We start from the raw sequence: 26,791 nt of genomic DNA on the forward strand, positions 1-26,791 counted from the left end.
CAGACCTTCTTGTATCGTGCCAGCAGACGTTATGGGATCTTGACACAAAATAGCCTGCTAAACATTTGGTTTTGGATAATCTGCCTAGAGTAGAGTAAGTATTGGGACAACAGCTAAATCACCTTTGATGGGTCTTTATTAAAATATAAAATAAACTGCAGTACAAGCATACTGTACAGTAGGCTATATGGGCCATTCTACCGAATTGGTGCAAAGTCAGGTTGGAACAGTTTTGAAATGTATGTTTTTTTCCCAAAACTTTGTCCATATATATTTTGTACCATATCTAAATTACACATATCTAGTAAAAGAACCGTACGTATCGTATTTTCAGACTGTATTGGAATGTTCTTCCTCTACCAAAAATGTTCACTACCGAAACCTAGTAGCCTACATACACAGTAGTAAAAAAGTATTATATTAACCTGTTAAGATTGTTTTACCTTCCCTTCTCTAAATAGTATTTTAATAAATATTTCTTGAGGGTTTTCACAATTAAATCAATGCAATTTAATTTGTAATCAAATTTCAAAGTTCAATTTATACAATTCATAAAAATCATAATGCAAATTTTCTTTGTAAAATACATAATACTGATCATATTGATTCCAGAGTTGATGATTGTTGAAATTGAACATACATTAAACCAATCAGTATCATATCATTTTAGTTGATAAATCAATATACTTTATTTTTTACAAAACATCCAGTGTTTCGGTAGTTTCGGTATTTTGTTCTCAAGGTTGTATCATATTCCCTCAAATGTATTGCTTAATCTTAACTCATAACATGCCTTATGTTGAAGTGTGAATGTTTGAAGCTACTGACCCAGAATCAGCACTTTAGTAACAGGCTGAAATAGAGGGGGATGAGGCTAGAATGCATGATCTGTTTGGTATTTTGAGCAAAACACTTCATAGACATGTTTTTTATATATCTGAGACCTATAGAGTGGCGAATTCCCTCCCCTTCCGGTGGACCTCCATGGGACCTTATTTCGGAAAAAATATGTATTGAAGTCAATGGAGAGAGAAAGATTATCTTTCGATCCCGTTTGAATTGTGCCACGAATTAAACATATGATGTTTGTCAATTTAAAAGATAATTTTGCAAGTCAAAGAAAAAAAAATGTGTCGTAAAACTGTGAAGTAACAATTTTTTAACTAACGTAACTAGGCCTAGTGGAAGCGCAACCAAAAACGGGTACGGCACGACACGGCACGCTTAAAGCGAGCTCCGCGCTGTAGTGGAACTGCGCCATTATAGAATGATCACACCGGTGTGACAGTACTCTTCAAAGGGTTCACGAAATATGACTACTACTCTTACTGTTTAACATTTTGGGTTACTTAAAGTGGACCTATCATGCTATATTTAAATGATATATTGTAGGGCCATACCTATATAAGGTATATTTATTAGGGCTGTCAGTCGATTAAAATATTTAATCGCGATTAATCGCATGATTGTCCATAGTTAATCGCGATTAATCGCAAATTAATCGCACATTTTTTATCTGTTCTAAATGTACCTTAGAGGGATATCTTTCAAGTTGTTAATACTCTTATCAACATATGAGTGGACAAATATGCTTTATATGTTTGTTTATTATCATTTGAACAATGACAAATATTCTCATGAATATTAAACACAACAACCTCTGAACATTACAAATATTCGCCTCAATTCAACCTGGAACCTCTCTCATACAATAATACTGTGTGTGTGGTGTGTGTGTGTGTGTGTGGTGTGTGTGTGTGTGTGTGTGTGTGTGTGTGTGTGTGTGTGTGTGTGTTTGTGTGTGTGTGTGTGTGTGTGTGTGTGTGTGTGTGTGTGTGTGTGTGTGTGTGTGTGTGTGTGTGGAGACACTGTGATGGATCGTTGAGCTATGTGCAGCTCAAGGCATATATGCTCGAATGGGAGCTGCCTGGACGCTGCAATAATGTTGCGCGTACTATCCGTGCTGAGTGTGCTGACTTTTCGTACAATGTCCCACTGTCTGGCTACCTGCATAAAGTCAAGTGCTCGGCGCAGTTGTCGGCGAAATGTCATTGAAACAGCTCCTTATATCCGTTAGCGCAGCTAGCTAGCACCAGATGCTAACAACAACAACACGTAAGGTGTGCCTCGCTCGCGCGAGTCGCGCCACACATACACACTCCCTCCCGGTCCTCCCGATGGCCAGTCCGGGCCTGCCAGTGAACGTGGAAGTGTGGTCTGCCACAAGCGGGCCGCAGGAGCGGGGCTGTCAGCATCAGCTTGTAGATGGTATTTTACACTCGATGCGCTCTGAAACTACGGCGGCCGAGGACAAAAAATACACATGCGTTAATCGCGTTAAAATAATTAGTGGCGTTAATTTTTTTTTGCGTTAACGCGTTATTAACGCGTTAACTTGACAGCCCTAATATTTATACGTTTCTGTTTTCAAAATACCAAACAGATCATGCATTTTAGCCATGCCTCATTTTGCTCTATTTGCTGTTCTCCAGCCCTGTTTTTGCAGGGGGCTGATTCTGTGAGCTGCAGCTGACCACGCCCCCCTGCAGGAGAGGGGAGCCGCTCTGATCAAGTCAGAAGAGGGGGAGAAAAATAGATCTCCGTCCTCCGTGTTTTATTATAGCCTATTATTATATAGAGTCATTATTCATTTGTTTTAAAGCTCAATAAATAACAAGACCTTTGACCGGCACTTTTCTAATTTTGTCCGGAAGATTTCAACTTTAACGGATATCTTGACCGGCGAAAGAAAACCTAACTGAAACTCTGCCGCACGGTCCCCTCGTTCCTTGGAAGAGGCGGAGAGGTGGGTGTTTGTCATCTGCTGGTGGACTAACCGGGGATAATTACAGTGCTTGCCTCGACGGGGAGGGATTGCATTGAATTAAAGCAGCAGGAGCAAACGCTTGCCTAGGGGAGGGAGAAAAAAAGCCACAGCGGAGAATAAACAGAAGGGTAACCATGCTAACCATGCGCGGGAAGTCTTCTTCGCTGCTTTTGTGGCAGACTACAGCGCCACTTACAGGCCTGGCATATGTACTACAGCGTCTCCAGCGCTTTCGAGCGGCAATGGCCGGCTGTGGCCCAACCCCACATTCCCCTGATAGGTGGAGAGTTGGCCCAATAGCCGTAGCGCCACCGTCCTGACATCAGGACAGTGTTCAAATCTGGATCAGTTTTTATCAGATCCGTTGCAGCCCCTTTTTTAGAGATTTGGGTACTAAGCACACAGGCATCTTGTTAAAGTTATCTTATCTTAGCTATCTCTATTTTAGTGGAGGAAAACAATTGTGACATCAGTTATGAGTGACATCACTTACGCGACTCTGGGATTTGTAGTCTTTCTAGTTGCGTATTTTTTATAGTCTTATATTTCAACAGTTTTACGACAAACTGTGACTTTTTTGACATGGAAATTATTTTTTAAGATTGACAAACATCATATGTGTAATTCATTGCACAATTCAAACGGGATTGAGAGATAAGTTTTCTCTCTCCATTGACTTCAATACATAATTTTTCCGAAATAAGGTCCCATGGACCGGAAGTAGATGGGCGTGACTTCGCCACTCTATAATATATGCCTACAAATAGTATAATAAGAGACCTTTAAAGTAACACACTGATTTTCAGACTTTAAAACACATTTATTTCAAAATTATGGGATTTACCTACTTACCATTCCATTTTGTCACTACCGAAACGATCATGTCAATTACCGAAACGTAACCATATGTTTCGGTAGTGACTGTTTCAGTAGTGACGATTCTAGCTAAAATTGAGCATAACTAAATGCTAGCAAGTACATGGCTAGCATACACGTTTTTGAAGAGGTTTACACACATAAAAACCTAATACTTTGCATAAAACCCCGAAAAAGTGTACTTAATTGAAGATAATATGTGTTCGGTAGTGACAATTCTTAAGGTTACAAGCCGATTTTCGGATTTTGGAACAGATTTATATCAAAAGTATGGGATATAGCTACTTGCGATTCAGCCATGAGGGACAGGGATGCAGTGTCACTGCCTAGTCAAAAGTGCAGGGGTGTGGCTAAAAACCAGGCTCAGCCATTGGACTCCCAGCAGCTTCGACTGAAGCCTTCCGAGGAAATCGCCAGAACGCCGACACCTCCTCATCTCCACCGCTCCCATGTTTTCTTTTGTGTTGCCATAAGTTAGTCTCTCTGCGTTTCTGCGCTGGGCTAATGCTAATGCTAATAATGCTAATGCGAGGATAATAAAATGGCGGCTTCACAAAACTTTTTGGGAGTTTTACGGGGTGTGGTTTGCATTCCGCCCAGCCAATCAGACATAGGAACCTTTTTCTCCCACGAAAGTACCTGCTCTCTAGCAGGGACGGAAAACTGACGGAAAAGGGGGTAAAAAGGTTCTCATGAACTAATTTTAGTTCCGGCTCTTTTTGGTGTGAACGCGACATTTCGGAACTATATCGGAACTAACGTGGGAAAAGTACTGCGGTGTGAACGCGCCTCTTGTGTTTCGGTAGTGACATGAAAACTGGGGACATGATTTTCTGAGTATAGTTTTTTTAATAAAAAAATGATACCCACAATAAATCTAAATATTCCAACTTCTGTTTGAATGTAATCATAAAGATCTTCTAAATACACCATTGAACAACATTTAATTCTAATGTAATGCCATGTGTTTAAATAGACCATAACATATTCTTAGTAAATATCTATGTCTGAATACTTAATTGTTTTGTTAAAGTGGACCTATCATGCTATATTTGAATAATATAGTGTAGGACCATACCTATATAAGGCATATTTATACTTTTTTTTTTTCAAAATACCAAACAGATCATGCATTTTAGCCATGCCTCATTTCGCTCAATTTGAAAAATGTTAGCTCTGTTTTTGCAAGGGCTGATTCTGTGAGAACAGCACCATCTACAGGCCTGGCATATGTACTACAGCGTCTCCAGCGCTTTCGAACGGCAATGGCCGTGGCTGTCTCCTCCTGATTGGTGGAGTTGGCCCAATAGCCGTAGCGCCACCGTCCTGACGTCAGGACAGTGTTCAAATCTGGATCAGTTTTTATCAGATCCGTTGCAGCCCCTTTTTTAGAGATTTGGGTATGGAGGAAAATAGAGAGGGTTGTGTTTTCTGACACTTGGTGAGTTCCCTGGAACACCGGGGACACATATTCATGTATAAAAGACGTACAAAAGTGCATTTTGCATGATAGGTCCCCTTTAAATAGTTTTTCTTGTTGTGGGACCGCACTTTGTACTAATTCGGTAGAATGCCCATGTAGTCTAATTCCAATATGCACATAAAACCACCTCTGTATGCAGACTAATTAATTATCTATCACAGGATTGGAATAACCCACTGAGGACCCTCTGGCAATCCCTACTACAATACACCGCCCACCCACCCAATCCTCATCACATTTTTATATTTAGAATAAGCTAGACACATATTCATATGGAATACACACCATTAAAGTTGAATTTTAACTGATATCAATTTTGACACAGTACAGGGTGCCTTACAAAATGTGTCCTCAATACAGGCAAAAATGCAACATCTGGGAATTATTTGAAGAGAGTCAGATCTTGTTGCTCTGTTCCTTTTCAAGAGACAAAAGAACAGCTCACAATTATTGCTATTGTTACACAGAGCTTGTTAAAGTTTTACTCAGTTACAAAGCACTGGAGCATTTTGATGTATTCCCACAGAATTGTTTTCATTTAACGTAAATGTTATTGCCCTGAGAAGAGTTTTATTTGACAACAGCTGGTTGTTGTCAGCGTGTCTGGGTGCACAATGTCACTGCTGTGTATGGTTTCTGCTACCTGTACTGTGCTTAACCGTTCAACATTTTTGAAAATGTTAAATGAGTAAATCAATACCATTGTCATGTTTGTATGCGAAACATAAAGCTAGACCCAACAGTTAGTTTTGCTTGGCATAAAAGCTAAAAAAAAAATTAAAAAAAAGGGGGAAAGGCTTGCTTAACTTGGCCCAAGAGATCATATTGATGCACACTGACTCTCCAGATAGTTTGCTAAAAAGAAGACTGTAATTAGTTGCCTTTCTAACATGATGCTTGCATACAGTACTTTCAGCTTTCTCTGGGTTTCTAGGCAGACTTGTGCCCTAGTTTAAAAACAAAAGCTGTATCAGTCCCGGTACAGCGGACCACTGGGAATAGAGCGGCTGACAGAGATAAAACACATGACATCTTGGAAAAATGCCTCATAAGGGACATCTTGGATTAGAAAAACAGTATCAAAGGCTGGCTTGGTTTGTTGGATTCAAACCCACAAGCTACAAATAGGCATAAAGATGAGTCATGGACATCACTGTGGACCAGGAGAACAGTGAGTCAAATAGTTAAGAAGCAGAGTATAAAAACAACCAGGTCGGCTTTTTTGGATGAAGGAAAAACACAAGGGACATAAATGCCCCCAAGAACAACAGCTAAATATTGCAAGAATCCTGTGATGACTAGGAAGTTTGTAAAAGGTCATAGGAGTCATTTGAATGAAGTCCAGCAGTAAGTAGAACAATTCAATTCTGTAGCATAATGTTGTCCAGAGGCGGACATAAGAAATGAAATGCAGGGGTACAGAGGGCAGAGAGATCAGGCAGCAAAGTTCAACTGAAATTCCTGAGAGAATTGGCCTCAGGATCCTCAAAAGAACAGAGTGGGTTCTGCATGATGTTCAACACCAGCTGAAAAGTTAACAGTTTATATCTTGAAATATTGAGCTTGTTGGCTGCAGATCGTTTTGTAAAGCAGGTTAATTGGAAGTTTGGTTGTTTGTTCCTTGAGCAAATTCTAAACATGGCACCCCAAAAATGCAGAAACTGTAACTGTGAGCCATAAAATGTACACAGAGGAAGCAGTTAAGCGGTAAATTGACGGTGATTGTCTTACTTTTAAACTTCAGGTCATTAATCTGCTTAAAAAGCTGAGGGTTAGACTAGGTTTCTTTTTCAGAAACAAGTCCTGTTTCTCTTTTGAAGCCAGGAAAAGGCTAGTCACTGTGACCTTTTTACCTGTGCTGGACTATGGTGATCTGATCTATATGAATGCACCTGCCCGCACCAGCATTTTGATTCCCTTGCATCATTTTAAAGCACGGCTGGATGAAATGTTATTAGATACCTGTCACTGTTAATAGGTTGCTAATTTATACCCCTGTAATTATGTTGTGATGTCCTTTTTGTTTTCTGTTGTTTTTATGTGTAACCAATGTACCACAGGTCTCCCTTGAAAAAGAGATCGTTGATCTCAATGGGATTTTTTAACCTGGTTAAATAAAGGCTACAAACAAAAATGTACAACATGAGAACATTAGGTAAAAAGGGATGTGGAAAAATATAATAGAAATCAAAGGAGAACTTTTTTTATTTTTTTGGAATAAACTGAAAAGAGTCAATAAGCTTATTTTAAATAGATTGTGTTGAGCGATGTGCTACCTTTGTGAAATCTCATTTGCTTATTCTATTCAGACCAAATAGTATTCCTATACAGTCTATGGAATAAACACATGATAATACTGTAGAACTGCTTACTAATATCTGCTACTGTTGCTAAGATCAGCTACATGCTGAGTCCCCTGATATAATTTAAGGGGCATTTAGATGCAGTATAGCCTACTATGTATGGACACCTTACAACCAAATGGGCGTAATGTGACAACATAACCACAAATAAAAGCCTAAAAATAACATTAAAGTTGAAGTTACACATGTCTGACACACACTCAATACATATTAATAATATAAGATTGGAAAAGTTAGTATATGAGGTCTATTGTACTGGACTGAGTAACTCTTGTATATTACAACTTTCATTCCAAACAAGCAGAGAATATAAAGCTATACAAGTATCACATCTGCAAGCTTGAAAATGTGCTTTACAGTTACCGTGGTAATGACAAAAACCAGTCTGAGTGCTCTCCATGCAGGTGTCCTCCACTCTGCAGCCCACACACTCTCCAAGCTGCCATCGTGTACTCTTTTATGATCTCGTTTATTGTGGAGACTAGAGCTACTTGTCACTCTTAGTCAGGAGGGTGTTTTCTAGTACTAGAACTTTTCAGATTCACATGACTGTTACAGTAAATAGGTCAGATCAACAAGCTATAATAAATGAAATAAAATGCTAACTTTTCTTAATTTAAAAAAACGTTATAGATAGAATAGAATTAGGAGGGATGAAACCCTCTTTAATGGTCACACATGCAGAGCACACAGCACACAGTGACATTTGTTCTCTGCTTTTAACCCACCCTAGTACCAGGAGTCTAGTACTAGGCAGCTATTGTACAGCGCCCGGGGAGCAATGAGAGTGGGGGGGAAGGGGGATATCCGGTGCCGTGCTCAAGGGCACCACGGCAGGGCAGGAGGTGAACTGGGACCTCTCTAAGTAGCAGTCCACTCTCCATATTTAGGTCTGTTCAGAGACTTGAACCGGCGACCCTACGGCTCCCAGTCCATGCCCATACTGACTGAGCCACTGCCGAAATAAGTCACCATGAATTATGTCATATGTACATTTAAAAATAATTTACATCAATTATAAGTTAAGCATAACAGTTAATTCAAAGGAGATATGATAATTGTACTTATATAATACTTTTTTTTAGCTAAGCTGAGTGGAAAAGGTAGTGATAATGTAGAGAGACCTACAAAGATAAACATATCAAATGAAGTTACAAGTAATTTCCATAGACTGTATATATAAAGGTAATTTCACAGATAAAGCAGCCGTGTTTGTTCTTTAATCAAAGATTTTTCAGTGTGTATTTTGTTATTATTGGTGTTTCCATAGAAGCAGTTGACCTAACCCTCTTTGTCCAGCAGGGGCAGCAGATAGTTGGATTCAATAATCCACAGTAGTGTGCATGTAATACACACACTGTCCTCACGATGGCAGCAGGAGAACACAGAAACGTGCCTCCTATTGTCAGTCTGCTCCTGCACTCATGGAGCAGCTCCTAAAACAGCGTTACCCTCTTGTTATACAACCCCGACACCACATATCTCAGTTATGTTTTCTTTTTGTTAGTGTTCAATGGGACAATTTGTTTTTCATGGAAACACTGCGTATATGACACACACTGAAGCAGAGGGCAAAGGAATGTAGCCTACCTGTTTCATTATGGGGAATATGCAATTCTGCTGATGTAACCTTAACACCACAACAGATCACACTGCAGGCCTACTCTCCATTAAGTAAAGGCCAGGTCCCCTATAGCATTGCATTATAAAATCTTAAAAAACACAATGACAAATATTTTATTCTAATGCACATCCCAGAATACCTGATATAAAAATAGCAGGCTAAGATTTCTCATGTTGGTCGATACGTTAATGTATCAGGCTTTGAAATGTATTAAGAACAAGCACGATGTATTATACCAGCTGTAATGGTTGAAGCCGATCTAAATGTTTAAATAGTGTCTTCATATTTTCTTCAACCTAAATATAAGTCAATAAAGTGAACAGTAAATCAGCTGCAGATCTGTGAGTCACACCTCCCTGCTGCCTGGCGCCCGGAGCTATTTAACAGCTGATTAATCGGTTTAAAAAAAATACACAACCATCAAGTCCAAAATGTAGAGTAACGTTTTTGAGAATGATTACTATAATGGTCAATTTTAGGAATCAAAACCAGAATAAATGAAATGTTTTGATCGGGGTGGAGATGATTTTAACAGTTGTAGGCTACCTGTTCCTGCCGTTAAAGTCATAAAAGGACAAGATGTAAGAGTGAACCATAATACAATCCAAAATAAAAGTCGGACATTGTATCCCAAAATGCGATATATTATAAAATAGGTTATAAATACGTACCTGGAAAATTAGTGAAAAACTAATCCGAACTTGGTTTAAACATCGAATTGAATATTGGATTTCAAAGCGGTTGTGCATAAACATCAATATAGAATATAAAAATAGGAAAGTGCGCTGAATAGAAAATAATATTTTAAATAACAACCTGAAACAAAACCTCGTGGGGTCTGCTAAATACTGTAAAACGCTGAGATTTATGTGCTTACAAAAGAATGCATCATTATTTCTCGTATTGATTTAAGAACAGGACTTTTTAAAGCATTCTTAGACAATACAACAAGTATTTATTGTGTAGCATTGCATAGTTGCCCAGTGGAGTTTGGTCTGTCAGTCCAAGAGTCCCACTTTCTTCCTGACTTTTACTCTATTCATCAACTCATCACCGTTACACAAAAAGCATCGAGCTGAATCTCGACCACGACATCTGATTTCACTCTCTCTGTCACTTGGGTTTAACTTTGATGCGATTGCGATTCAAATGATGCGTTTTTCTGTCATCTTGATAAGGGGAAAGAAGATGTTTTTAATGTATACATAGACAAAATCTAAATGTTTGAAATATCAAATGAATTACAAAATATCTGTGTGTATCTATCACTTAAGTCTATATATATTATGCATTCATAAGGCAGAATGTGTTTTTCGAAATTAGAGACACCCTTAGAAGCAGCACACAAAGTGCAACATCTTTCCAATAAACACATAGGCTACTCCAACATCGTGTTCCCAAAATGTACCACTTGGTTGAACTAAAGATTGTAGTGCCAGTTCTTCAGTCTTACAAAATAGGAAGGACTTTGATCTGCCTTCACTTTGGCTGTCCTTCAACACATGGAGCAACATTATGTAAATTCTCATCAACATTTCTGACAACCAGGAGTCCTCTGACCCCTGCGCGGCATAGAGCTTGCTGGTGGTCCTTATGGTGGACCACCAGTTGATTTCATGCAATCCTCTGAGGAGATGTGCCTGTCAGAATATATGTAAAATCTAATCCGTGAAATATACGCAAAGAAAAGCATCAAAATAAGAAACCAAACGTAAAAGTTCATCCTGCAGTATGGCAGTATGGCACAGTGGATTACAATTATTCATGTGTTCCTCAAATTCAATATCACAGCACGTGAATGAGGGGATTTTTCTTAATTTATATTTTCACTTTATATAGCCTACTGCTGGGTAACTTTGAAGTGTCACCAAGGAATTATTAAAGTTTGTCATATCCTTTTATTCTTTATCTTAAAATTATCAAATAATTCCAGTGAAGTAAAAAGTACACCTATTTCCTTTCAATTGTAGTGGAAGAAGTATAACATGTATGACAACATACAAGAACAGTACATTTTCCTAAGTAAATGTAGGCCTACTAAGTTTCCAACACTGGACATAATTCAACACACATAGTTGGTTCCAATATTGTTTACATTTAATTGCATGAGGATTATAAGGACTAGGCTATTTATTATTTATGTTAGGCCTAATTGTTTTAATATGCAAACGTGTATTTCTTGCAACAATTTTGAAATAACTCTGCCAATGCCTTCAATCTCTTACCGCCCTTTTCATTTATTATACACCACCATGTCTCATTAAGCTCCTATTGAAATCAAAGGATCGCAATTTGAATATTGGCGCGACGTGAAGTGAAAGGGTGAGTCCCTGCATGCATGGGCACAAATACACACTGTCCTTGTGGTAAGGGTAAAGTATTACAACTCATATTTACAGTACTAAAAGGTGAAGTTTATGTAGGCTACATATCAAATGTACTAACACGTGTCTGGCGTGCGTAAAAGGCTGTGTTTGGTCTCGATGCGCGCCGCCCTGTGCAGTGGAGCCTGCATGGTGTCTGGGCTGCAGCAGTAAAACAATGGAGGGTGGTTTACTGCTGTCGGAGGCCCTGAGACAGACTGTGACCCACCCGCCAAAAGACTGTCTGCTTCTCACGGCCCGTGTATAACGCGTTACAACAAGTTACAAACCAACATGCCATTGTTTTCTATGACTTTGTAAGAACCAAGTAAAGTGGAAAAAATAGCTACTTATAAGTTCAATGGCGGATAAGTTAGGTTCTGATGTCGTTACCATGACAACACCCCCTTCCTTATCATATATCTTGTGATAAATGTAGCCTGTAGATGACAGAGTAGATAAATAAAATGCTGTATTTGTAAAGCTAATGAGGTGTTCTGTAGGCCTACCCGAGCTTTTCCAATAAGCTCGTCGACAAGCTTATTTCTACGTCTTACTATTTTGGGATAAAGCCTATTTCCATATCGTTTTATAATATTCAAAGTAAGACATGAAACATTGTTGTATTGTTATACAGGAGTATGTCCTATTGAAAGCCTTATCTTTAAATTCTCAAATACTTTAGTCTATAGGCTACATGTTTATGGACTCGTTTTTATGGCCATTCTTTAGTAGGCTATAGGATATTGTAATTCTGCTGATGCTTTGCAGCCCTGCTACATCTATTGTTTCTTCTATAGGTTATTTCTGTCTATTGAGGCAGTTGAACGCTCCTTTTGAAGTTTATCCCATTTTTCCACTTTATTTATAGTTTATACTTTCCAAAAAAAGAGGGGCTCAGTATATCTTACAAAGCCTTGAAGACAGATTTGTGATCTGGGGGCGATAACAAATAAACTTGAATTGTTTTTGATTAATATGTTAAGCTGTTCAAACCATAGCCAATTGCTATAGCCATATATATTTGGAAATAAGCCAATATAATGTTGACTTCTCTCACTGTAAATGCGCTGAGTTTAAATACCCATTATTGTTTGGCCCATTAGCGCACACAACGGTTTCCTGGCAACGAGGCGCGCGCAGGTGTTAATGTGAGCGCGCCTGCAGCTCCCCAGAGAGCGTGTTGGTGGAGGGTCTGCGTTGGTAATGAACTTGAGTTATCTCATCACAGCCCAGAAAACGCGTCTGGATCATACCGTGTATGGTGTGGATGTGGTTCCCACGCTGCGGCTGCACGGGGACATCCTGCAGCCCCGGTGCCCGAGGCTCTCCCCGGGTTACCATGTGCCTGAGGCCTTTAGATGTCTGACACAGGACTGGCATGGGTTTACTTTCACGCTGATGGTTATCTTGCGGTTTTGATGTAGCTAAAACCACAAAAAGCGTGAAAAGAAAAACTACAAGATATACATTTTCCATCAGTGATTCACAATGGTTTCATTTGAAGGCTTATATTAATAATATAATAACAAACTTAATTTGTATAGCACCTTTCATGCACAAAGCAGCCCCAAGTGCTTTACAGAACAAGAAGAAGACATTACAACAATATTAAAATAAACACAGAAAAGGATAAAACATCATCAGTGATCCTAATGAAATTCCCTTGAAGTAAAGCTGACAATAAATTAAAATAGGTTAAAATAAAAAATTCTAAAAAATAAAATAAAAAATGTAAAATAAAAGCAAAACAGAGAAAATACAGTAAAAAATGGACAATGATAGCAGTGAGAATTGAATGAAAGTTAACCCAAACTAAAAGCCTTATTAAAAATATAGGTTTTTAGTTTACTTTTAAACATTTCAAGGGAGTTTGCTGTTCTAAGATCCACGTTATAAATAACTATTGATAGAGGTCAATGATGTGTAAGCTAATTTATGGCTTTAATAATAATATGGGTTGCCCAGTTGTGAAAAAGAATCCCTAATCATGTAATCTTGTTATAACTTAGATGATTAATAAGGATTTGTTATTAAATGGATTTTGATCCATGCTTTCACAGAACAATCAGTGCAACAGCATTTTCACATGGCGTCCCAATGGTTAATAACTGATCAATATATGTATTAATAAAGCCACACAACTTACACACCCTCAAAGTTATTTTGAAGTATTATGGAACCCTATAACATTAGACTATTTTTCTAAGGGTGAATGGATAAACAAGTAATTTTGCAGTGTGTGTGTGTGTGTGAGGAGGGGGTCCCTATGTGAAGGCATTTCCACACATTGGTCTAGACAGATCAACATGACTGAGTTAACTTTATTAAATGCAAATGAAGAGCACTGTCTAGGGCTATGCACACAGACAAGCCTGGGCCCTTATACAATACCGTTCGAGAGGATTCTTCTTTCAGTAATTCAAAAGATTCCTGGTGTGATTATCATGATAATTAGCCAAGCCGGAGCGCCTCTCAAGGCTGTCTACACGTTTCTCTTTCAGACAGCCACATCTCTGAGATATATACTCTGGGGGAGAAGCTAAATGCTACATTTTTAACATTGAACAATCGGAAAATCACGTTTTACTGTAAAAGTGAAGTCTAAAAATATTATTTAAAGAAATGTGAGACAGTAGAAATGTAATGATTCATTATCAATCATAGCCTAAAGTGGTACCAATATGTTAGTGAGGCTGAGGTAAAGCCCAATGAACACACAATGGCTGCATTCCAAATTGAAAATATGGTGATATGATAAACATTGGCATGCAAACAAATCGCTATAAAGTCTGTATTATGTATTATATGATGCAGATGAAGCACACACATTGACTAACAACAAATAGGTATTGGAATGATGTTTGGTGGATGAATGAATTATGGTGCCACCATGCACTTCTGCATGCGCCTGTTGGGGGGCGTGAGAGACGCTGCCAGCTTCTTATTATAAATACATCGTCTTGCATAATATCAAAAATCTCAGAGGGTGGGAACAGTGTTACCTCACTGATTCACAAGGGGGTGGGACTTGGACAGCGTATATGATTGGGGACAAATGAGATGTTAAACCATTTGGAGACAACAGTGGTGGAGATGTAGCCATCCAGGCGGACTGCCCCAACTCCCTGCGATGGAGGGGGGATGTCGCGGGCTGTGGATGTGGAGGACAGCCGTGTGACGATATACGGGGAAAGAAAAAAAGGGAACCCGTTAGATTTAAACAAATGGACGGGGCCAGCGGGACGTCACGATGCGCAGTCGCCACAAAGCTCAATACGCCGCTCATGAACGCGCTCATTTGGCTCCCAGCATGCTGCACGTCCGGAGGGACCGCTGGCTACCAGGAGCTCATCCAAACCAAGTGCAACCCACCATGCTGCAAATAAGGAGGACACAGTAAGAACCCTGTTTTGTATTTTGAGTGATTTTGTTGAATATGAGTTCAAAACCTGCAGTGGGGGATTTATATTGCGAGCTCAGGCGCGTTTACGCTGCAACACACTGTGTTTTTCACCCTGTTGTGAAATAAGAAAGGATCTGCAGGCCGGCCAGATGGTTTACACTCAATCTACATTTTCTTTCGGAGAACCATGTGCTGTTCTCAGACCAGTTTGAGGTCTGTGTAAACAGAAGCATCTGAAATAACAAAGGCTGAACATCTCGTGATGGCAGCAGCACAGACGTGTAGTTTCACTTGTGGCTGCAGACACTTTAGTTTGGCACGAGATACTATGTCCAAGGGAGTCTGCTGAAATCTGAGCATCACTGTGAATCCAACCAATTTTAGCACTGAGTTTAGTGGCCTTTTCTCTGACTTGAGTCACATGTGATATTCTGTCTCACACGATCCCTTTTGATTAGTTTTTAGTCATCTTTAATTGTGTAAATGTTAATATTGTACAAAGGAATGTGCATATTGCCCTCTCTCTAAGCCTGCCCATTTAAACAGTCCTTTAAGAAAATGCCACAACAAGGACAGTTTTGTTCTACTTTATTAACCTAACTTCAAATTATGCTTTAGTGTCTTTTACATGAATTAAGAAATGTTGAATTTGAATCTTTTGAGTGATGCTGACACCAGATCAGCCATATATTGTGTTGTTAAAACAATAACACAAGTGGATATTGCACTATTGCCACATATTTAGATCCAAAACTGCAGACTTTTATTTGTATTTATTTTTGTTTTAATACTACGTCAACTCATTGTAGAAGAGTAACCATAATGTGGCTCGGGTCGGCCTGTGGCGGTGTGAGGGGGGCCTCGGGCGGTGCAACCTTTCCCAGCAGCGTTGTGTTGTGTTTTGGCCCGTTTGCTGTCAACACATTACGCGTTGAACAGGCCAAGCAAGGGGGAAAGCATGTACAAAAAAAATGGAAAAAAGAGAAAGGTGATTATAGGCTACATGAACGCAGCGGCTTCCTGCAGGATTATACAGTACGTGCCAGCATTGGAGGGTTCTTACATAAGGCCTGCTTAATCTGTGTGAGTGGGTAGAAAGACTCCATCTCATGCGTGTTTCTGTTTTATTTCTATAGTTTTTACTTTTCTATAGTAGGGCTTTTGAATACAGCGTAATTTTAGTGGAGGCGTATTCATAATTACTGCGCAAAACTGTAGCTGACAAAGTAGTGAAGAAGTTAATTTACTATATTTTTGCACTTTATTATCAAATGCAGTATTGTTTATCTTATTTGTATGAAAAGGAAACAATATTTCCAATTGAAAAGGGACTTTTTTTGCTTCATCACTGTCACAAACAAACAGCATAACTCACTCCTGCAGGGGCCAGGCCGGATTACGCAAAGGCAGAATAAATCAGGTGCTTCCCAAAATGAAGACGTGAATCGGAGCTTTATCATGACATCATGACTCTGCAGTTAGACGGAACAGGTGAATTCAGGTTTTTTTTTAAAAGACGACCATAGTTAATGACCTCACCACCAAGTCCACTTTTAAGTCTCAAGTGACAGGTGGCAGTGGATCGACACACGTCTTTAACATGTTGAAATGTGACGCTGAGAGTCTGCAGCAGCATGGAGCCTCTCTCTGCAGTCAGTGGAGCTGCAGGTGCAGGGCCCCCCTGCTGAGCAACACAAAGTGGATTAGTTTGGTGCTTTCTGTGACCCAGTAGGCACATTTCCCACCAAGGTGTTTTCCAGGAATAGAGGGAGAGAGGAGAGGAAATGCTCGTGTGTTATTCAGCGTGCATTTCTTGGATATTCCAGGTGATTTATTTCGTCATTCTTTCTTTTTCTCCCTCAGAAACTTACAAACAAAAGCGCCAGAAATGAAGACGAAACTGCTCCCAACCGCCTCTCAGGTGAATATGAATCTTCTCACTTTTTATTCGCCATGGTTTTACTATTGCTATTCAATCTGCATATATAATTAAAATCCATAGTAGGCTACAACATGTTTGTCTTGCGCTACACACATATAGAGGAAAAACCCGAGCGAGCACGCAGCAGCAGCACGCTGTGTGGAACTAATTGATTACTACAGGAAATCATTTTAAAATCCTTTCGGGATCCTTTTCGTGGACGGAGGGTTCCGCTCAGATTTAGCATCGTTTACAGCAGCCTTTCATGCTCCTGACAATCTGTTAAAGTACAACATGTTCACTGTGTTACTGTGAAGTTACCTTTAACCTAACGTGCTATAAATCCCCCCTACACAGACCATAAGGTGTTTTTATTCCTTTAGTAATCATTATTTATGTAGCCGAAATTAAAGTAAGGGGTTTCAATTTTTGGGCAATGTTGGTTTCGTTGCCTGAATCCAGGAATGCATCAGATGTACGTTTAAAGAAAGTTAAAGTTTCTACAACAGTTTTAATTTAGAGTTAGGCTATCAATCGTATTTAATATTATGTTACATTCACGTATGCTTAAAATGCAGTTAAAGTATGCAGCTGACAAAGCTCTGAATAACACACATAAAAAACAAATAGTGTTGTACCAACATAAATCCTTGTCACAGAAATTACTAACAAAAATAAGTCGAATTTTAGCATTTTAAAAACACAGATGGACTTGATTGGGAGAAATGTGTGTAGCCATTAAGGAAATTAATTTTACTTTAATCCAAATTATATTCACATACACACACTAGGAAGGATAATACATGGTATGGAGGTTAAACACTATGTGGTATTTCAAATTTATAAAAGGGAAATTCGCTCTTTGCATAGGAGGTAAACCTTTAGCTGTTGACGTGGACGCTGGACCAGAGAGCTCGTGTTTAACCGCGTGTGTGTCACAACCTGCAGACGCAGAACAGCAAAGTGCTCCCACTAATGGATGTCTTTTGGCAACAATCCAAAGCATTGTGTGCATCCTATAATTCATCCCTATCTGTGCCCTTCCAGAAAGAATATTTGAAGAAAATGTAGACTTAAAATATGGAATTATGTGTAGGCAACAATATCTTAATCTGCATTTTAGCGCATTTCTACAATGAGAGTTCTGTGTGTTTTTTTTTTCTAATTTGTGGATGAAGGCAGTGGCCTATTTTCACGATGCTGTGAGAAAGAACAGCCTCATAATGGCGTGTGTGTGTGTGTGTGTGTGTGTGTGTGTGTGTGTGTGTGTGTGTGTGTGTGTGTGTGTGTGTGTGTGTGTGTGTGTGTTAATTAGGCATCACACCTCGCTGCATTAATTGAAAGCCATGGGATTGACGTCATTCCCCTCTCACGCCAAAGGCCATTTTGTATTCAAAAGACTGTTTAAAAAAGTCAAAAATAAAAAAGGGATTTACAGTATGTACGTTTTATAAAGTGGTTGTATTTGTTTGGGTCTCTTATTTTAGTATTTGCAGATAATTATGTGATAAGGAAATGATGTGCAAGCATAAAACATTTTGACATGAATATACTCAAAATAATTAAAATCGAACAAGTATCTACTAGAACGTAATGTAAAACAAAAATGAAAGCATAAACATTTTCATAATGTAAATCAAAATAGTGATATTAAATGTTTCCACAGTATTTGAAAACATTTGATACATTTACTATATAATATAGGTTATTTTAAAATCTAATCAGTTTTTTGCTGTGAGGTGAAATAAGAGTCTTTGTATGAGACAATGGCACTCAAATGTTCTTTTGTACTGCATATTTAAAAGTGTTTGAAACGTGCAGACAAATCTTGAGGTTTTAAACTATTTATGCCAGTACTATTTGAATAATGATCAGATAAACTTCTGAGTACATGTTTATCTGCATGTACAGTTAACATACTTCCAGATTCGACATTAAGCTGACTGAATAGACTACCTTTATATATCATTATATATTAACCAAGTATTTACCTTGACTAAAATGTGTTTCGAGGGATTTCCTCCTTATATTCTGCTATATTGTAATATTTCTTACAGATCTATTTGTGTAAATTATTCCCTTCAGTGCTATTTCATCCCGAGCTTCTGATGCCCCTCATAAAGATTTTTATCGTTGTTTTCTTTAGTTCACTGGATCGTCGGCTATAATGCTTTGTTTTGAGTTCCTATAAGAACCCATTCACATTTCAGTCAAAAGACACTTAATAGCTTGGAAAATGTGTTTTCCCAGCAGTATCCCTTGTGAATCTTTAGTCATGCTTGTTTTTCATCTCATTTCACTGAGGCATTTTTAACACCATGCAATAAATCATCTGCATTAACACTCCAGATTTATGACCATTATTGTCATTACTTCAACCTCTGGAAAACATGTGCAAAACAGAGTAAAGCAGCTTTATTTGAGTGAATTTAAAAGCATTTTTCCGTGTCATTGTTTGTCCTTACAGGTGTGTCGGAGACTGTGTGTGCTGCGGACAGAGAGCTGTGTTGCAGACCGGAGGGGTTGTCTGTTATCTTTGGTTATCTAGCTGTATGAGTGATGCACATTTTTCATAAAGCTAGATAACCGAAAGTAACAAGAATCCCATTACACGCCTGCACGGAGGCAGAAGACTAAATAAAAAAAAAACATAAAAAGAACCAGGAAGGGGCTCGGACGATGGACGCTAAGCGATGATGCGAAGGTATGATGCTGTGTTACATCAGATCTGATAAAAGGGGGGGGCGGGTCTATCATCATTTGCAACACAAAAACAACTATATTTAGTATGTTACTACAGAACATGTTATTCATTATAACATGTAATGCTGCAGTGATAGGGCATAGATGTGCTGTGTGTGAATAGTGCTTTGCTCAAATATCCACTCAAAATCACAACGATTGCAAACAAAGCAATATATCCTAAAATTAATATGTACACCTTCTCCCACTAAAAATATATACAGTAGCAAAAAATGACTAATACATCTGATGATTTTAACTTCAAAATGTACTTGTATCTCCTGAAACACTAAAGTCTTCGGTGTAACTTTTATTTAACCTCAACTTCTCTCCATAAAAAAACACCCTATTGAATAAATAATTTCCTCTACTGTCCAAACATCTCACTTCAGGAGGAAATACATCAAATGAACAAAGAACCATGTTAAGGAAATTAATTACTGTGATTTAAACCCTCTTCCGAGTCTCTGCAGTGAGTGATACTAAGGGGGCGAAGGTCTTTGCTGATAGACTGCAGGGCTGTCAGTTAGGGGCCAAAACCAAGCATTGCTGAAGGAGGCCAAATTAGATAAGCAACAGTGTGATAGACAAATATTATTTCTACCACCTTCTTGTCCTACCGATCTAACAGTAGAGAGGTCAATTGTGTAATTACTTTCTCTAACTAAAGTACTTTACACAAGGAAAGGTCTATTCTTGATGCACTGCGGCCCAGAGATGCATGGCCTTTACCTAGCTGTATGTTTTTTCTTTTTTACATTTACTTTTAGATTAGAGGCCTTTCTAATCACACATCAAATCAAATCCTATTTTGGTTTACGGTTTTGTTTCTGAAAAATGTCTAATCAATGCAAGTACAAATTAGTAAAGAGATTAGCTTTAAGGAGCTACAGCCAATTTCAGAAGAAGCTGAACTATTGAGTTTAAAGTTGTAAAGTGCTTGGATAAAATGTTGAGATAAATGTAAAAAAGATGATATCCTATAGGCCTTTCCTTTTCTTCAGCCTTTCTCTCTCCATTTCACACGCACAAAAAAAGTGTACACACTGTTCATACAACAAACACACACACACACACCGCACACAGAATCTCTTTGTCTAATTGCACTTCATTTGCGTACGAATTTGGCCGCAATCGGATTCTAATTAGCCTTCATTTTGCCTTTTTAATTGAAGCCAGATAATTGGCTACATTTTGGTCTTAGCTCAGTTTTCTTGCTTGAATCTTTTTTCTTTTTTTTTAAGGGGAATCTGTTTGTTGTTGTAGTCGTTAGATGAGGCGTTAACTACACATGGTGGAGACAAAAATACACAGCCATCCCCTCCTAGTTTGAGGGATTGCATGATTCACAAAGGGATGATTATGTGCATGCAACTCTCCTGCGGTTTTAGAGAGCATGTCCTACAGAGGCAGTGGTGGTGAGAGAGGTGAAACAAAGACAGGAGCACCTCGAGAGGCAATTAGCGGCACTTTGCCATCATTTGGAGCATCTCCTCTCCAGTTGATGCTCTTCTGCAGTTGATTTTCTGCCTTTCTTGCTAAAAGAACATAACAGGCTTTGTCTCAAACAAGTCAGCAGTGTGTCATCGGTGGGCACAACGAGGCAGTGAGGAAAGATGGTGTGTGTGTCAACCCATCTCGAGTGACTGTCAGAATAAATACTATCTAAAAGTAAAAAACTGTAAAACGCTCAAGCTCCATCAACATTCAATTGCCTTTACTAAAATCACAAATGTATTCATCTTTAAAAGACCAACACATCAGTAAAGATAAGACCGTAAGACATTTACATATACTGAATCGATATTAAAACTTCTAAATTATGCTTCCCATTCATTCATCCCTAATGCCTGCAGTTTAATTTGTTATATGCAAGATTAATTAAGCCTTTTATGCCTTCAAACCCTATTTTATTGTTGGCAGGAAAAATAGGTTGAAAGCTATTTTCCTTCATTGACAATTAGCCACATGCACTTTTTGACACTGTACTTTCCCAACATGCCTCTCCTTTCTTTTGCTTTCGCCCCTCATTCATTTAATTTTATTCTTTTCGTTTTTTTCCCAGCTTGGATTCTCAGATGGTTGGTTCTGATTTGTATGCATTTGCATAATGAATGTCATTTGCATGCTCAGGGGCAGACCATACCATGAGAACGGCTGTGTTGGTTGTTTGTGTGTGTGTGTGTGTGTGTGTGTGTGTGTGTGTGTGTGTGTGTGTGTGTGTGTGTGTGTGTGTGTGTGTGTGTGTGTGTGTGTGTGTGTGTGTGTGTGTGTGTGTGTGGTGTGTGTGTGTGTGTGTGTGTGTGTGTGTGTGTGTGTGTGTGAGTGTCATGCATGGGCACATGTGTGCGGCGTATATTAAGCACATGTAAATTACACGTTTTTACACAAACAGACCATCACAGGGTTTTGTTTGTTTCGCGCCCACACTGTACACACTTTGTTCTTCCTCTCTGACATGTGTGTGTGTGTGTGTCTTGGGGTGTCCATGTGTGGGAGAATTCCTCCTCTATGTGTGGTGCATGTAGGGCACCAATCTGACAAACATGCCTCTTTCTGTCTCTCCGCCTCTCTCCATTCTGTCTTGGTAACCGTTCAGCAACATACGGAGAAGAATGAAAATACAAGAGTCACTCCTCAATCCCATAATCCTCCTCTTCTCCGACCCCTCCCTTGCCAGTTTGTCCTCCTCTCCCACACGGCAAGTCACAGTCCTGCCACCATCTTAGGTGTTAAGACTGGCACAAAATGGCAGCTGTAGCAGGGGGAACGTGGATAGCGTACACTGCACCTTCCCCCACTCCATGTTGGCCCCGATCCTTTCCGCGCCATTGGTTGCCTCAAGACAGTGTTAATTACTGCCAGTGTGTTAATTGTAGAGATCGCCCCAAGAGACGTGCAAAAAGGGATGAGATAGGAGGAAACCGTGGAGCCGGTGGCTTTTGAGTGTCGGCAAGCTGGCATTTTCGAGGGCAGCTGCGATTCGTGCGTCGCTTTCTCGGTGCCCGTCGTCACGCTGCAGACGCTGACGATCGACCATTTTGTGGATTTCCAAGACGCTCGAAAAAGTCTTCCGAGTGTTCGGCATCTGGGACTTTAATTAGATTGTTCTTTTGATTACAAAGAGTTAGAATTTTGCTCCACTAGCATTTTTTCTTTGTGTGTGGAGCATTCAAACGATATTTACGCTGCAGGCGAGTGCACACAGCTTTGTTTGATGAAGTGGGAGAAAAAAAAACACCTACATCCCTGACATTCTCAAGGAGCTGTAATTAGCAACATGGTGGTCTTCACAAATCTCTGGTTTTTATCACACTTACTGTAGTTTTCTCAGATGTGCAATACACTCCCTATTGGCTTGTAGAAGAATATTTCTTGCCACGAGTGATCAGCAACCGTCACTCATTTCTGGACTGGAGGAACGTCCTAACGTTAAGATTTTGTTGGACACAACATTGAAATCATCTAAAAAACATCAAGTTTGTTGCTGTTGAGTGAAAACCTTTAGTCTCCAACATACAGACACATTTTCTGGCCCTTTTTATGCTCTATGATAAAGCATTTTTGATGTTGAAGCCAGTTGGTTGTGAAAATTGTTTTACAAGTCTAAACTTTTAGAGTTGCATAGGATCCTTTATCATGTAGGAACACAATCTCTCACTGGCAACTTAGCCAACCTTTTAAATAGGGTAGTACGATAGCCTCCTTCGATGTGGTTTTTCGACCTGCAACTCTCACCCTGACAGCCATAAACGAGGGTCCGACGATGAGTTGAGGGAGTTAGTTAGTGAATGACTGAGGAAGACTGGAGGGAGGGGCGGGGGGGCAGACAGACAAGGAGAGGGAGGCTGCGACAGTGAGATCTCAATAGTGAGAGGCCTTCTTTGTGCTCCTGTGTGAGGTTTATCTTGGGGGGGTGCAGGGGGCACTAAGAAAGGAGGGGAAGAGGAGAGGGTGGGGATCCTATCCTGGGCCCTCAGACAAGCGGCACATTGTCCTCCCCAATGTGTGGCGGCACTTGTGGCGTAACGCCATTATTTAGGCCAGTGGAGGGGACGGGGGTCTGGAGACCAGCTTAACCAAAACGCCAATTAGAGCCGGATCGTCCTGATTAATGGACGAGGGAGATTGGTAAACAATGCCGGCCATTGTTAACATTACCCCCCCACTCCTCACACACACATACACAATCCCCTACCCCTCCGGTTTCTTTCACACAGCAGACCATACTGCCTCTGACACACACAGGCACACACACACACGCACAAAACGTGTCCGTCATCCAGTCCTGCTATTAGCATGCTGCTCTTGCATTTGTTGCAGCCTCAATGTTAAATTTGGCTTGATCTTCATTCATAATTTTCTCATAGATTAAAGTAGATTTTTTTAGATTAAAACTAAGTTTGTGACAAAAAGTTTAACATTTCGTCAAACTAAAATGTATGAAAAAAAGAAGAATTACAGTTGAAATGTTCAGAAGACATGTCCTAATGTATTTAACATGCACATAAAATTAAGCACTGCGTTTAAGTTGTACATGGAGCGATGAAACTGAGGCGTCTTTCATCAAAAGCAGCGCTGGGCTCATATGTTAATCACACACCATGCGATGCTCGGCTCTGCATTTCAATACGTCCTACTTTATTGTTTTTTTTAAGCATATGCGCTGAATAATTAGCCACCACATAGTCCAATCAGGGGCATGCCAATGTGGGGTTGCTATGGCGACCCCATCAGTTCTTACCAACCTCCCCCCCCAACTCCCTTTGCCCTCCACCCTTATGTCCCCCTCCTACTCCCCCGGCTGCCTGGCTGCAAACAGGACGGGGAAAAATAAAGCGTGGGAAAAAACACTTTGGTGGATCAGACAATGAAAGTGGGGGTGAGGAGAAGGGGGGAGAGAAGAGGGAGAAAGAGAAGGGAGGAGAGGAGAAGGAGAGGAGGAAGGAGAAGAGGAGATTAGAGGAGAGGAGGTGGCATGTTGGTGATTGGAAGAGCAGCTTGTGTCTAGACTGGCAAATACAGACATGGTGGTTCTGGAGTTTAGTGTTTTGGGGTTTGGGGGGGGACATATTTGATCTCATCTGGGATGGTTGTGTGTGTTTGTTCCCTCTGTTATTAGTGTGCCATCTATGGGCAGTGAAAGGGAGCTTACAGTAAAGGCCACTCGGAAGGCGATATACAGTAGCAGCGAGCTTTTAAATAAATTACGCAGGGATTAGCTCAGAGTCCGACAAATATTTGTGCCATTGCACAAAACCCTGATGCAATCCTCCAGGGTGGGCTGGCAATATGACCAAAATATTTTATGAAGAGATAGCATGTTTTATTGTACTATTGTAACTATGGTTTAATTTAAATAACCACATTATGCCTATAAATAAAAGAGGAAAGTACTTTTTTTATTCAGTTAAGAAGTTGAAAATTGAGAGATGCAGTGAGATCCCGGTCCTAAACTGTATGTATTTTTGCATTCTGGGGTATGGGAGAAGGTTGGAGGAGATGGTGATGTGAGTGTTGCCACCAGCTGTACAGTGGTGGTGGAGAGTACAATGTAAAAAACAAAACATTTTCCCAAATATTTCACACAAGATTTTCTGAGATATGAGTTGTGCTTGTTTTGATCTACTTGGACAGTAACATTTGTACACCTTATTTAAATGAATATCAATAAGATTTCATTGAAAGACAATACATTATCATATTCAATTATAGACCCACCTTACTAGTTGTAGTCTAACGTTTTAAGAGCTTTAAAGCATAAACAAAAAAAGGTGGAAAATGTTTTTTCTGTTCTTTACAAAAGCCGACGGTTTCTAAGTGTGTGTCATGGAGGACACGCGTGTCAGATCATTAATTGCATGTGTCGATGCTGTACTTTTGATCCTTATTTACCAAGATAATCTCTTGGGAGCTATCTCTTTTATAATGGTCTCTGCTCCTATTCTGTGCAATACATGCAGACTTTCTTTTTAGATTTGTAGGGATTCGAGCAACCTATTTGAATCAAAAACAGCACAAAATGGCCAACCATACTCTCTATTGCTCCAAATATTGCAGTAACTGTACATCCTTTGATCTTTCTAGATGAAAGTGTAGAAGATTGTAGATGAATGTTGCTGTTATGTATCTATCCCCTTATTTAATAATTGTTTTTAAACGTAAATTCTGTCTCCTCTTAAGGTTTCTCATCAGTCTGGATTTGGGAATCATCGAATCCTTGCCTCTCCGCTCCTTTGGACTGTGACTATGAGTCCAGCGACGTTCACTACACACAGGAATACATCATTAACAGCTAATATAATGGAGGACACACACTGATTCTGTGAAAGCAGGAGCGGTCTCTAACAAGCTCTTAAACTGGTAATGGATACAAAAGTGACTTCAACAGCACAACATCTTAATCTGACTGGTGAAAGAAGATTTTGATACGAGTGGACAAACTGACCTTCGGCTATTATGACGGTGAAACTGAGAGTAAAGGACGGCAAAGCGATCTCCGTGTGTGTGTGTGTGTGTGGTGTGTGTGTGTGTGTGTGTGTGTGTGTGTGTGTGTGTGTGTGTGTGTGTGTGTGTGTGTGTGTGTGTGTGTGTGTGTGTGTGTGTGTGTGTGTGTGTGTGTGTGTGTGTGTGTGTGTGTGTGTGTGTGTGTGTGTGTGTGTGTACACAATGTTTTTGTGGACTGCTCTGCACAGCTGTTCAGGAAACATCTGCACTAGATTTTCATGTAGGTCAGGGCTTAGATCACTCTATCACATGCACACACACAAATTCAGCCATTCGAGGTTTAAACAAAAAAAATTATTTTAATATTTTAAAAATATCTGCAGTGGTATTTTGAATGTTCTGTATTAATCCTGAGTATTATTAGTATTCAATAGCATTTAGTATTATTCTCCTTTAAATGAGCATATTATCTTAGGTTTAATATAGATTTTTTTCTTTTCTTTTGAACTGTCTTTGTTTATACTTATTATAGCACTTAGTAGTGTTTTTGTCTCATGTAAAATGTTGGTTGTTTGCAATCAAATTGTTGACAATCTGTGACTGGATCACCTGCAACATTTGAAATAATTTTTTTGATGAAGGGTTGTCAAAAATGTTTTATGGTCAAGATCCATCCACAAAGAATTGTATCTCAATCATTTAGATAGTTTTGACCTTTTAATTCATTATCTCATAACTA

General features: G+C 39.5%; 1 long non-coding RNA gene across 1 annotated transcript; it reads left to right on the forward strand.

Moving 5' to 3' along the window:
- Positions 1-14,643: 14,643 nt before the first annotated feature.
- Positions 14,644-26,126, forward strand: LOC117478354. The gene is made up of 4 exons (XR_004555413.1): positions 14,644-14,935; positions 16,806-16,863; positions 19,331-19,567; positions 25,789-26,126. It is a non-coding gene; the product is annotated as an uncharacterized LOC117478354 (long non-coding RNA).
- The last annotated feature ends 665 nt before the right edge of the window (positions 26,127-26,791 follow it).

This window comes from Trematomus bernacchii, unplaced genomic scaffold (genome assembly GCF_902827165.1).
Source record: "Trematomus bernacchii unplaced genomic scaffold, fTreBer1.1, whole genome shotgun sequence".
Taxonomy (NCBI): domain Eukaryota; kingdom Metazoa; phylum Chordata; class Actinopteri; order Perciformes; family Nototheniidae; genus Trematomus; species Trematomus bernacchii.